The 12,385-nt window shown below is 51.2% G+C and overlaps 1 protein-coding gene across 2 annotated transcripts in view; it reads right to left on the bottom strand.

Annotated features, from left to right (window-relative positions):
* The window catches only part of EXD3 (exonuclease 3'-5' domain containing 3), a 601,904-nt gene that overhangs the window by 350,822 nt on the left and 238,697 nt on the right, over positions 1 to 12,385 (bottom strand). The gene's annotated exons all lie outside the window — the stretch shown is intronic.

A 12,385-nucleotide genomic window follows, 5' to 3' on the forward strand; every position in this document is an offset into this window, starting at 1 on the left:
CAAATTTATTAGAGCATAAGCTTTCGTGGACTACAGCCCACTTCTTCGGATGCATATAGAATGGAACATATCTCCTCAATATATGTTCCATTCTATATGCATCCATTCTATATGCATCCGAAGAAGTGGGCTGTAGTCCACGAAAGCTTATGCTCTAATATATTTGTTAGTCTCTAAGGTGCCACAAGTACTCCTGTTCTTCTTTTTGCGGATACAGACTAACACGGCTGCTACTCTGAAACCTAAAGACTATAGGAAGAGCAAAGAGAGGACGCGTGCCAGCAGTGTACTGAAGGACAATGCAATTCAGACTGGGTGATGACCAGCACGTCCGGTTCATCTCACATACTGACAAAATAAAGCAGAGTCAGATGAACAGCTGGTCAGCCAGAGAGCAAAGGTCTCCAGAGTCTGTTAGCTGTTTGAAACAGGACTGGATTAAGGCAGTCTGGACCAAGGCACACCATGACACAGGGCCCACAATGGTCTCACCATGACACTACCCCACTGACTCTCCTCCCCTCCTAGGGAGGAATAGTAGGATGGGGCTCTTCCCCCCACCTCGAAGCATCTGTGTAGGTGATCAGGCCTGTAGGGTAGGGTCTGAGGAGAGAGTCCAAATAGCCAGATAATCCTGGGTGTGGCTGACTCACTACAAAAGCAATTTCCCGCTCTTGGTATTGACACCTCCTCGTCAATTATTGGGAGTGGACCACATCCACCCTAACTGAATTGGCCTTGTCAACACTGGTTCTCCACTTGTAAGGTAACTCCCTTCTCTTCATGTGCCAGTATATTTATGCCTGAATCTGTAATTTTCACTCCATGCATCTGAAGAAGTGGGTTTTTTACACACGAAAGCTTATGCCCAAATAAATCTGTTAGTCTTTTAAATTGCCACCGGACTCCTCACTGTTTTTGTGGATACAAACTAACATGGCTAACCCTCTGATACTTAGTACCACAGAGAGAACATCAGCAGAATGGCATCCTTATTGTGGTGACACTACATGCCGCTCTTCATAACTGCAGACATGGTGGTTCTACCAAAGAACAAAAATACTGTACAAATGGCCATATACTACAGACCTGGTCAAAGTTTTGACATCATGGCTCTGTCAGTTAGGAGTCTGAAAAGAACACTCACTAACCAAAATAGCTAAGCCAGCAAAAGCCATAGTGTTTTGAAAAAGCGTTTTGCCAATATAGCTTATTTTGTTTGGGGACCTGGTATAAGCTATACCGGCAAAAGAACTGTTTTGCCAATATACGCTATACCAGCAAACCCTTTCTAGTGTAGACAAGGCCACAGGAGCTAAATGTACAGACATGCATTTTTATTGAAAGCTCCATGTTCCTTCTGCACATACACCAAAGATCCCTGCCCAGTAGCACAGCTGCACCTAAAATGTATTTGCAGGGTCGGAATTCATCCCCGGGATTCTCTGAACCTTGCTTTTTCACCCAGGACATGTGCAAACAAAGTCTGAACCTGTGGAATGCTGCTAGGGCCATCAGGCCTCATTCTTGAGATTCTTTTAGCAAGGAAAAGGTAAGAAGTTGTCTTCAAAACAGACACTCCTGCTTCAGATCAGGAAATAAATCTGCTGAAGGCCCAAAGTCAGAAAAGGGAAAAGAAAAACACAGAGATGCAAAGGAGGTAGTGATTGGGAAAAAAGAAGAGGAGGAATCATGTTTGCAGGTGGCAAACATGAGTTAAGACAGATAGCTGCATGAAGTTAACCTCATTGCAAGTATCACTGGCTAAACTCTAATGTCGCATTTCCATGGCTCTGCCAAATGGTGAAACATTTTTTTTTCTCATGACAGCATCATTATTTTCAACCCTATTGCTAAGGTGAAGGAGAGACATCCAGGAGGAGACACAAGTAGACAGGTGTAACAGGAGATGGAAGAGGCAGGTGTGGAGATTAGCAGGCAAGGAAAGTCAGTGTCTATCCTGGGGGAAAAGGAGGAGAGGGTATTAGAGGGGAGAGCGATGGAGGAGGAGGAGGTGAGAGGTCACAGCAGGTTTTGAAGTCTTCTCTTTGAAATGGACTAGATGACCTCCTGAGGTCCCTTCCAACCCTGATATTCTATGATTCTATGTCTGCGTATTTCTGCACAGAAAGGAGGAGGGCAGGATCTTGGGGAGGGGAAAAATAGGTAATGGGGATCATAGGAGTTGTATTCCTCATGGCTGAAGAAGCAGCGCTGCTTGGCAAGGGATGGGGTTACCATGATCGGAAGGGAGAGAATAATCCCCCAGTGATCATGCACATGGGAAAAAAATCTGAATAAAACAGGAAAAAGCAGAAATAAACCTGACAGGACTGGCCTTCCCACGGGCCAGTTCCAGCACCCACTGCAGAAATGGGAGTCTTTCCATGGATGAGAATGGCTATTGGATTTGGCTCCTATTCACCACACAGAAGACCAATCTCGTCATAAAGCGATTATTTCTGTGGCCTCATATCCATGACTTTTTTTTATTTAGGTATTTGTAATAATAACTCATTTCCCCCTCCACACCTCCCTTACTAAGCATGCCAGTCTGGATGCTTTGTCCATCTCCCATCTCTGTACCTTCTTCTATGGCACCTTATGCAATGCGGCCCCGCTTCAGAAAAGCACTGAAGTATGTTTTTCAGCACTTTCCTGAATTAGAACCTGAATCTCTTCCCTGTCCTGGTGTGCCAAGCCACTTCCTTATCCTCATTCAAAGTCCCTCCTGAACACACACTTATTTTGCAATGAATTAATAACACAGTAAGAATACAAAGTCAGTCCTTCCTCTGGGTTTCACAGCCTCTGTCCTGTCATCTCTCTGTCCGTCGTTCACAACGTAACTCTTTGGACCAGGGACTGCCTTTACTTTGCAGTACTTTGCAGTCAGTACTTAATAGGTAAATATTATTGTTTCAGTGATTTACATCTGGGAGGGATGAGGGTTTTTTTTTTAATGGTAACAGAATTAAATTTCCTCAGAGATATTACATTTTGAATCTGCATGAAATGGAAAGTAGTTTTGGTCAACAGAAAAAAATGCATTTGCTGCAAAACTAACTATTCCATAGAGGGAGAAGGCTTGCAAATGAATGACTCTGCAGAAGGCTATCATGGGGGTGTTTTGTCTCCAGAATGGCATGTGAACTGATGGAGATGGGAACATACCTCCTGGATGACATTTGCCATTACACAAATATTTCGGTTTCTGTAAATTAAAAGAGAAAATAGGTATTTTCCCATGGGTCTATTAGCAAACCAGACTACAATGGGTCTGTTCTGATTAATGTCAACAATGACCTGCTCCACTGTTCCTCCAAGCAAGAGAAAATTATACATCAGCAAGGCATGTTTACATCCCTTTCAGATTCCTAGACATATCATCCTACCCTTAATCCACAGCCACACACAGGCCTAGGGGATGAGTGTTGGAACATACTTTGCTGCTGGAAATAGGAACAGCAGCATGCACCTCCCAGCGCAGAACCAGAATTCCACATATTCAAAGCACTTTGTAATCAAACTGAGGAATCTTCATAACCCCTCTGTGAGGCAGGTCCATCATCATTAGTGTCATTATTTCACAAAGGAGGAAATGAAGGTGGGCGGGAAAGTCATTTGCCCAAAGCCTCTCAGAGAGCCATCAGTAAAGCCACAATTAGAACTCGGGAACATCTACTTCCCCAGTCTGTGCCTGTTAGGCCTCAGCTGGAGGACTGTGTCCAATTTTGGTCACCAATGGACAGAAAGGATGTAGGGAAACTGGAGAGCATTCAGAGGCGAACGACAAAGATGACCGAAGGGATGGAACACAAGCCATACAAGCAAAGGCTGAAGGAGCTGGGTATGTTTCGTTTGGAGAAGAGGAGATTAAGGGGGAATATGAGAGCAGTCTTCAAATATTGAAAGGCTGCCAGAAAAAAGATGGAGAAAAGTTATTCTCTCTTGCCATAGAAGGCAGGACAAGAGGCACTGGGTGGTTCAAACCATAGCATAGCGGATTTAGATGGAATCTCAGGAAAAACTTCGTACCTGTCAGAACAGTTGGACAATGGAACAGACACCTAGGGAGGTTGTGGAAGCTCTTTCGCTGGAAGCTCATTCAAAAGGAAGCTGGAGAGCCGTCTGTCTTGGATGGTTTAGACACAACAAATCCTGCAGCTCGGCAGGGGGTTAGACTAGATTACCCTTGCGGCCCCTTCTAACCCTACGATTCCTCCAGACTACACCACCTCCCTAGCCTGTACTCTCCTCCAGACCAAGCCCTTCAAACAGCAGATCACACCCTTAGGGGACGTGTGAGATGGTTCATTAGCCAGTCCTCCAGAATAGTCAAAGAACTTGTCCACCTGCTTGTGTGTGAGGGAATAAGGTTCCCAACACCACTTCCCTCCCCAGAGTCAGCACACTACTCAGGAGAGGGTAGGAGTTACCTCTACAAGAGAAAAAGTGCTTACAAAAGACTAACAGACTGCTCCATTATTAAATGAACCAGATTTCAAAGGGAGGAGTACTGTGTTGCACCCATAATGTGCTGATTCAAAACCCTAAAATATGGGCCGGTGCAGCAACTCTCTTACCATGACACTGTACAAAAGGACAGTGACACAGGTAACATTGTGAAGCGCCTTCAGAAACAACTGCACAAACATCACTCCTAAAATAATTGGATTTTAGTTTGTATCTTGAGATCTGAGGTGTCTTCACAAGGAAAATGTGACTTTTTTACATTAGAAGTTCTTGAAGGATTAATATCAGAACATGGGACTCTACCCAGAAAACACTCTGATCATATATCTAAGGAGAATAAACTTTTACCACAAGAACCAGCTCCAGAAAGTCCACCTGATGTAGTAACACACAGCAATGTGCTGCAATAACAGCCATACCAACTGTCGAACAGCCGTGCTGCTGGACAGTAGTGAGAGTGAATGTGAGCAGAGAATTGACCCACTGTTTTCTTCTGTTCTACAGGGATTGATTGGGATGTGTAAATACCTTCTAGATTGAGAACAAATAGGAATGAAGACAGAATGAAATATGCATGCTCAGCTTCTATGGAACAGACATCACCGGAATCAGAGCACTCTTACTAACTGACAGATGGGCTGACACCCCTTTTCTCAGCAAGCAGACATTCCTACCCTCCTGGTCAGATACAGAGCAATGATGGCTGTTGCTAGTACTAAACAGATAATGTGAGCAAGATCCTCATCTTGTGTAAACTGCCATAGCCCCACAGACTTCATAAAATGGCATTGCCTTCAGTGGAGCTTCTCCGATTTACAGCAGCTGAGGGTCTGGACCAAGTTACTGGACTCAATACCAAGGTGAATGGATGAAATTTAATGACCTGTGTTAGACAGGAGGTCGCACTAGACTAGATGACCTAATAGTCCCATCTGGCCTTAAACTCTATGAATCAATCTATGAAGAGAGTTACTCTACACAACAGCCAAAGGAGAGATTTGAAAACCAGCCTTGAAAACAATCTGCTGTAATTAAATTGTTCAGCTACAGTAAGATAAATTGGTAACATTGGAAAACATTTCTGCTAATGGTGCCATTCAGTGTTTCTGCCACCCAGTTCAGGAGGTGTTGTAAAAATATTATTAAGTACCAGAAGAATCCAGAATGGAAAAAAAAAGTTACCTTTTCTGTGACTAGTGTTCTTCGAGATGTGTTGCTCATGTCTATTCCACAATAAGTGTGCGTGCTCGCCACGTGCACTGGTGCCGGAAGTTTTTCCCCTAGCAGTACCCGTAGGGGGGAGCACCTCCTGCGATACCTGGAGTGGCACCTACCTGGCGCGGTATAAGGGGAGCTTCGCGCTCCCCCCCCCCCCTCAGTTCCTTCTTGCCAGACAACTCTGACAGAAGGGAAGGAGAGCGGGATGTGGAATAGACAGGAGCAACACATCTCGAAGAACACCAGTTGCGGAAAAGGTAACTGTCTTTTCTTCTTCGAGTGATTGCTCATGTGTATTCCACAATAGGTGATTCCAAGCTATATCTGTTGGAGGTGGGTAGGAGTTCACAAGTTCCCAGGATGAAGGACAGTTCTGCTGAACCCAGTGTCATCCCTGGTTTGGGAGACGATCACATAGTGTGAGGTGAACGTGTGAACCGACAACCACATGGCGGCCCTACAAATGTCCTAGATTGGGACATGGGCCACAAAGGCAGCAGACAAGGCCTGTGCCCAGGTCTAGTGTGCTCTCACAATGGGTGGCGGGGGAATGCCCACCAGCTCATAACAGGAGCGGATGCACGAAGTGATCCAATTGGAAAGCCGCTGAGTGGAAATTGGCTGACCCCTCGCGCGGTCAGCCAAAGCAATAAACAGTTGTGAGGACTTTCTGAACGGCTTAGTCCACTCTAGGCAGAAAGCCAGAGCCCGCTGCATGTCGAGTGTACGGAGGCGGCATTTCTCACTGGATGCATGAGGCTTGGGGCAGAGGACCAGTAGAAAAATGTCCTGACCCATGTGGTAGGCAGAGACCACCTTCGGGAGGAACGCGGGGTGTGGGCGGAGCTGGACCTTGTCCTTATGAAAGGCTGTGTACAGTGGTTCAGAGGTCAGGGCCCTGAGCTCCGAGACTTGCCTGGCCGATGTGAGGAAGGCCACCTTCCACAAGAGGTGAGACCAGGAACACGTGGCCAGTGGTTCAAACAGGGGCCCCGTGAGACGAGCCAAGTCCAGGTTTAGGTCCCACTGTGGAACCGAGGGTCTATTATACGGGAAAAGATGGTCTAGACCCTTAAAGAACCGGCCAGTCATAGCATGGGACAACACCGTGTGTCCTTGCGCCAACGGATGGAAGGCCGATATGGCCACCAGGTGCACCTTGACGGATGAGGGTGCCAGGTCCTGGGCTCTCAGGTGGAGGAGGTAATCAAGGATAAGCTGGATTGGGGCGGTCACCGGGGAGACACCCTGGTCTGTCGCCCACCTAGAAAACCGGGACCACTTCGCCAAATAAACGTGGCGAGTGGAGTGCCATCTACTTTCGAGGAGGACGCGCTGAACTTGCTGTGAGAATGTCCTTTCCTCTCCACCTAACCATTGAGCAGCCACGCCATAAGGTGAAGAGCCACTAGGTTGGGGTGAAGGCGGCGGCCCTGGTCCTGTGAAAGCAGGTCTGGGCATAGTGGCAATGGCCATGGCGGAACTACCACCAGGCCCACGAGGGTCCCATACCAATACTGCCTGGGCCACGCCGGGGCAATCAGGAGGACCCGGACCTTGTCCGACTTTATCTTCTCCAGGACCCTGCTGATTAGAGGGAACAGGGGGAAGGCATAGAGAAGCCAGCCTGACCAGGACAGGAGAAAGGCATCGGCGATAGCGCCCCTCCTCAGGCCCCCCCGGAGCAGAACCGGGGGCATTGACGGTTCTGCCAAGTCGCGAATAGGTCCATCTGGGGAGTTCCGCACCTTCGGAAGAGCCAGTGGGCCACTTCCAGGTGGAAGAAGTGCTTGTGTTGCCAGAAGTCCCTGCTCAAGCGATCCACCCTCTCGTTGCCTGAGGGCTCCGAGGCAGAGGGCAGAGGCCCCGCCTTGCCTGTTGATATAAAACATAGAGGCCATGTTGTCCATGACCCTGATTACCTTGCCCTCCAGGAGCGAGCGGAAGGCCATACACGCCAACTGCACCGCTCTGAGCTCCTTAACGTTTATGTGTATGGTCAGATCCTGAGCCGACCACAGGCCTTGGGTCTGAAAGCTCCCCACATGGGCCCCCCCCAAGCTCAGGTCCGACGCATCGGACACCAGTCCCAGCAACGGGACCCTGTCCCTGAATGGGACCCCTTGGAGCATGTTGTTCGGGGTGGACCACAATCGCAGGGACGTAATCACAGCATCTGGCACGGTGAGGGCCTTGTCCATCCTGTCCATGGCCTGGGAGAAATTCGAGCCCAGCCAGAGCTGGAGGGGCCTCATCCTGAGGCTGGAGTGATAGACCACGTACATGCACGCCGACATATGACCCAAGAGCTGCAGGCAAACCCTGGCTGTTGTCACCAGGAACTTTGTGACTGAGTCGATGAGACCTTTCAGGGTCTCGAACCTGTCTGGCGGGAGGGAGGCCCTGACCGAAACTGCATCCAGGAGCGCCCCGGTAAACTCTATGCATTGGACCGGGACTAATGTGGACTTGGTATTGTTTACCAATAGGCCCAAGGCACTGCACGTGGACAGGAGGAGCGCCACATGATCCCTCACCTGCGACCGGGAGGTGCCCTTGACAAGCCAATCATCCAGATAGGGAAATATCTGTACCCCTCCCCATCCCCGCCGTCTGAGGTAGGCCGCTACCACCGACATGCATTTTGTAAACACTCTGGGGGCAGTGGACAGCCCAATGGGAGGACCGTAAATTGGTAGTGATTCTGTCCCACCACAAAATGGAGGAAGAGCCTGTACCCCTCGAATATGTGGATGTGGAAGTACGCGTCCTGTAGATCGAGGGCAGCGTACCAGTCCCCGGGATCCACGGAGGGCATGATGGAGGCCAGGGAGAACATGCGGAACTTGAGCTTCACCATGTGCTGGTTCAAACCCCATAGATCCAGTATGGGCCTGAGACCCCCTTTGGTCTTCGGGATAAGGAAATAACAGGAGTTGTACCCCTTGCCCACGAACTCCTCGGGCACCACCTCTATCGCTCCTAGTCCTAGGAGCCGCCCCACCTCCTGCTCGAGCAGAGATTCGTGTGAGGGGTCCCCCAGGAGGGACGGGGATGGGGGGTGGTTGGGCAGGGAGGAGGTAAACTGGAGGGTGTAACCCCAGGAGATGGTGTTGAGGACCCATCAGTCCAAAGTAAGCCGAGACCATTCCGGAAGGAAAGCACACAACCGGTTGGAGAAGGGAAGCTTTATTGGGGTTGGATCCCTGATGAGGACTGGGGGGTTGCCCCCGAGTGTCCCATCAAAATCGTCTTTTCCCCGCTGCTTGCCTTTGGAGGGTCCAGGCTGGGGGGCAGGCCGAGACTGCCTGTGAGGGTGTCTCTTATAGTCCCGTTGCTTCTTATGGGCAGCCTCGTACTTCGGGAGGGCGGCTGGGGTTGGAGTCTGCTGAGGCTTGAACTTAGGTTTTGCCGGAGCCGGGACATAGAGACCCAGGGTCTAGAAAGTCATGCAGGAGTCCTTCATGCCATGCAGCCTTGTATCTGTTTCCTCTGCGAACAGAGCTTTCCCATCAAACGGGAGATCCTGCATGGAAGATTGCGCCTCGCTGGAGAGCCCGGAGAGCAGGAGCCATGACGCCTGTCTCATGGAGGCCATTGAACGTGCGGCCATGTCCGCAGCATCCGAGGCAGCCTGCAGGAAAGCCCGAGCTGCCGCTGCCCCTTCCTCCACCAGCACCCTGAACTCCTCCTTATTGTGCTCCTGCAGAGAGACCTTAAATTTAGGCAGGGAGCCCCACAGATTAAATCTGTATCAACCCAAGAGGGCCTGATGGTTTGCCACTCGTAACTGGAAGCTCGAAGACTAATAAATTTTTCTTCCGAAAGAGTCCAGCTTCCGAGAGTCTTTGTTCTTTGGGGTCGGGGCTGGCTGACCCTGTCGTTCCCTGTGGTTGATCGACTCGACCACCAGGGGAGTTGGCCACCGGGTGGGTATATAGGTACTCATGCCTTTTAGTGGGTACAAAGTACTTGTGTTCTACCTTTTTTGATATGGGGGCCAACGAGGCCAGTGTTTGCCACAGGGCATTTGAAATTTTAGCCACCCTACCCGGTGCTGAAGGGGACAACACATTGAACAGGGAGTGCGAGGGCTCCTCCATCTGCTCTGCCTGGAAGTGGAGGCTTGCTGCCACCCTCTTTAAGAGCTCTTGGTGGGCCCTGAAGTACTCCTGCGGGATGAAGGGAGGTGGGGCTGCAATTGCCTCCTCCGGGCAGGACGAAGAGGCCGATGCGGTGCTTTGGGTGTCGGCTGGCATCGGAGGATCCACCACCTGGTCGGACTCCGGGCGCGATACCGAGGACAAGTGTCCGACCAACTTCTTTGTCGGGGTCTGGAGAGGGAGGCCGACGGTGCTTCCAAAGCTCCGGCCACTGAATGAGCTCTCACCGGGGGCTGCGCAAGAGGCCACGGTGCCCACTGGTACCACTGGGCCGGCTCGACGCTTGGTGCCACTGCACCTGCTATGATACCGGCGGGGTCGGCTGCCTGGGTTGGCCGGTCTGGCCCATCGAAGGACGGCTACGAATGGAGACCAGACTGGCATAGGATCCGCTGCTGTCTCTCGACCGGGAGAAGCGGCAGTGCTGAGATCTGCGACAGTCACAGGACCATGATCTTGACGTGGAGGACCGGTACCGACGGTAATAGCTGCTCCGCAAACGGCCTCGACGGGCGGACCCGCGATGGTGAGGCGACGGCGATCGGCGCCCGGGGCTGCGGTGCCTTGGTGGAGACTTGGAGCAGGAGCCCAAGCGGGAACAGCATCAATTACCGTGCCATGACCGACTGCGGCACCCTCTCCAGGACGAGGACCTACGATTATGTCCGTTGCGGTCCTTTCGATATCCGCTCTCTATGAGGAGGACCGGTGCCACGAGTTATGGCCGACCGGAACCGAGCCCAAGAATCTGCTCGGCGTTGAGAGCGATCCACCTGGACTCTGCCCCAAGCGGACACTGGGCGGTGATCAGAATGGGGAATGTTTCCTCGACCGAGATCAGTACTGAGCCAGGGGCGACTGCGGAGATCCCAGCGGCAGCTTGCCTCTGGAGCGTGGGACCGACATCGGCAGCGCTCCAGGCACTGGCATGGACAAGACATCCCGGGCCACCTGGAGGGCTTTGGGCGCGGACGGCATCCGGACATCCGGAGAGGCCTGTTCCGAAGGGGCCGGGCTACTCCGCTCTACATGAATCGGAGGCCTAGGGCCCAGTGGGGATTGAGGACTGCCCGACATGGGCCTAGCTTCCCTCGGTGCCAGTGCCTGCAAAGAGGGAGTCTTCTTGGCCCTCTTGGCATGCCCCATGGACGGGGAGTGGTGCCGACTGGTCAATGGCATTGGTGGATCGCTGCATACCGACACCATGGTGCCGGGTACCGGTTCGGAGCGGCGTGCCAGGGACGGGGTCAGCACCGACTCCATCAGAATGGCTTGGAGCCTAATGTTCCTCTCTCTTTTGGTCCGAGGCTTAAACGATTTGCAGATCTTGCACCTCTCGCTGATACGGGTTTCTCCCAAGCAGTGCAAACAGTCTGTGTGTGGGTTGCTTCTTGGCATAGAACGCCGACAATAACCACACGACTTAAATCCCGGGCTTGGGGCATTCTGGCACCGGTGCACGTGGCGAGCACGCACACCTACTGTGGAATACACATGAGCAAGCACTCAAAGAAGAATCCGGATAATTTGTTTGTGTAGGTTAGTGATCTGAGGTTGTTTTGATTTTTTGCATTTTCCATAGGACCACCCCACACACACACCCAAACCCACATGTTCATACACTCTTTATCATTGGATCCTCTAAATATTTTATGAGCTTTCCATGGACATTATGCTCCAAATGTTTAATAGTTACCTACTTTTTTGCAGGTAAAATTACTCTTGCAAAGAGCCATGCCAGCATATTTTGCACCTGCAGTTAATTATGTGCACAAACCCTGGCATTTGGATGCTAAAGATCTGATTTTTGCTCACAGTTCATTGCACCCATAGCAAAAGGAGGCTATGCTGAGGTCCAGTTGAAAATAAGGCCCCATAATCATGTTCTTGGATCCATTGTACTTACCCTGCACTGAGCCTGCAGGGGTTAACCATACCCTGTGGGCTAAGGAGGCCACGCCCCCTTGCCCTTGGTGGGCATGCTCCAACTAGAGGCAGACTATAAATGAGGGTAGCCCAGTTCTGTCTGGGCTGACTGGGGAGGAGAGTGGATGTGTGTTGCAGGCTCCTGCCCAGAAGCTGTTGGAGCCCCAAGCCACAGAGACCTGCCATACTACGACCCCAGCTGTCTGCTGAGGCCCAGGTGGGGACGGTGTTGTCTGAAACCTCACCTGCCGAGCACCCCAAGGAGATGGAGGACCTGCAGTCTATGGGGCCGAGAGACAGGGTAGGAAGTAGCCCAGGGGAACCAGACATTGGTCTGGTTGTGGAACCAGGAACGGAGTCAGCATGTTTCAGTGGGATCTCTGCCGACCCACTGGTGGGCCCACTTGTCACTGATATGGCCTTGGGATGGGAGCCAGTGGAGTAGGGAGAGCCCAAGTCTCCCTACCCCTGGCCGCCAGCTTCAGCACTGGTTGGCGACTTGCTCTCCTTTGGTCGCAAGGCCCGAGTTTGTTGCTGAGTTGCCCCAACCAGGAGGCTGTTGCACCCTAACTGGTGAGGGCTGCCTGCCCAGCCCTATTGAC

This window comes from Trachemys scripta, chromosome 17 (assembly GCF_013100865.1).
Source record: "Trachemys scripta elegans isolate TJP31775 chromosome 17, CAS_Tse_1.0, whole genome shotgun sequence".
NCBI classification, from domain to species: domain Eukaryota; kingdom Metazoa; phylum Chordata; order Testudines; family Emydidae; genus Trachemys; species Trachemys scripta.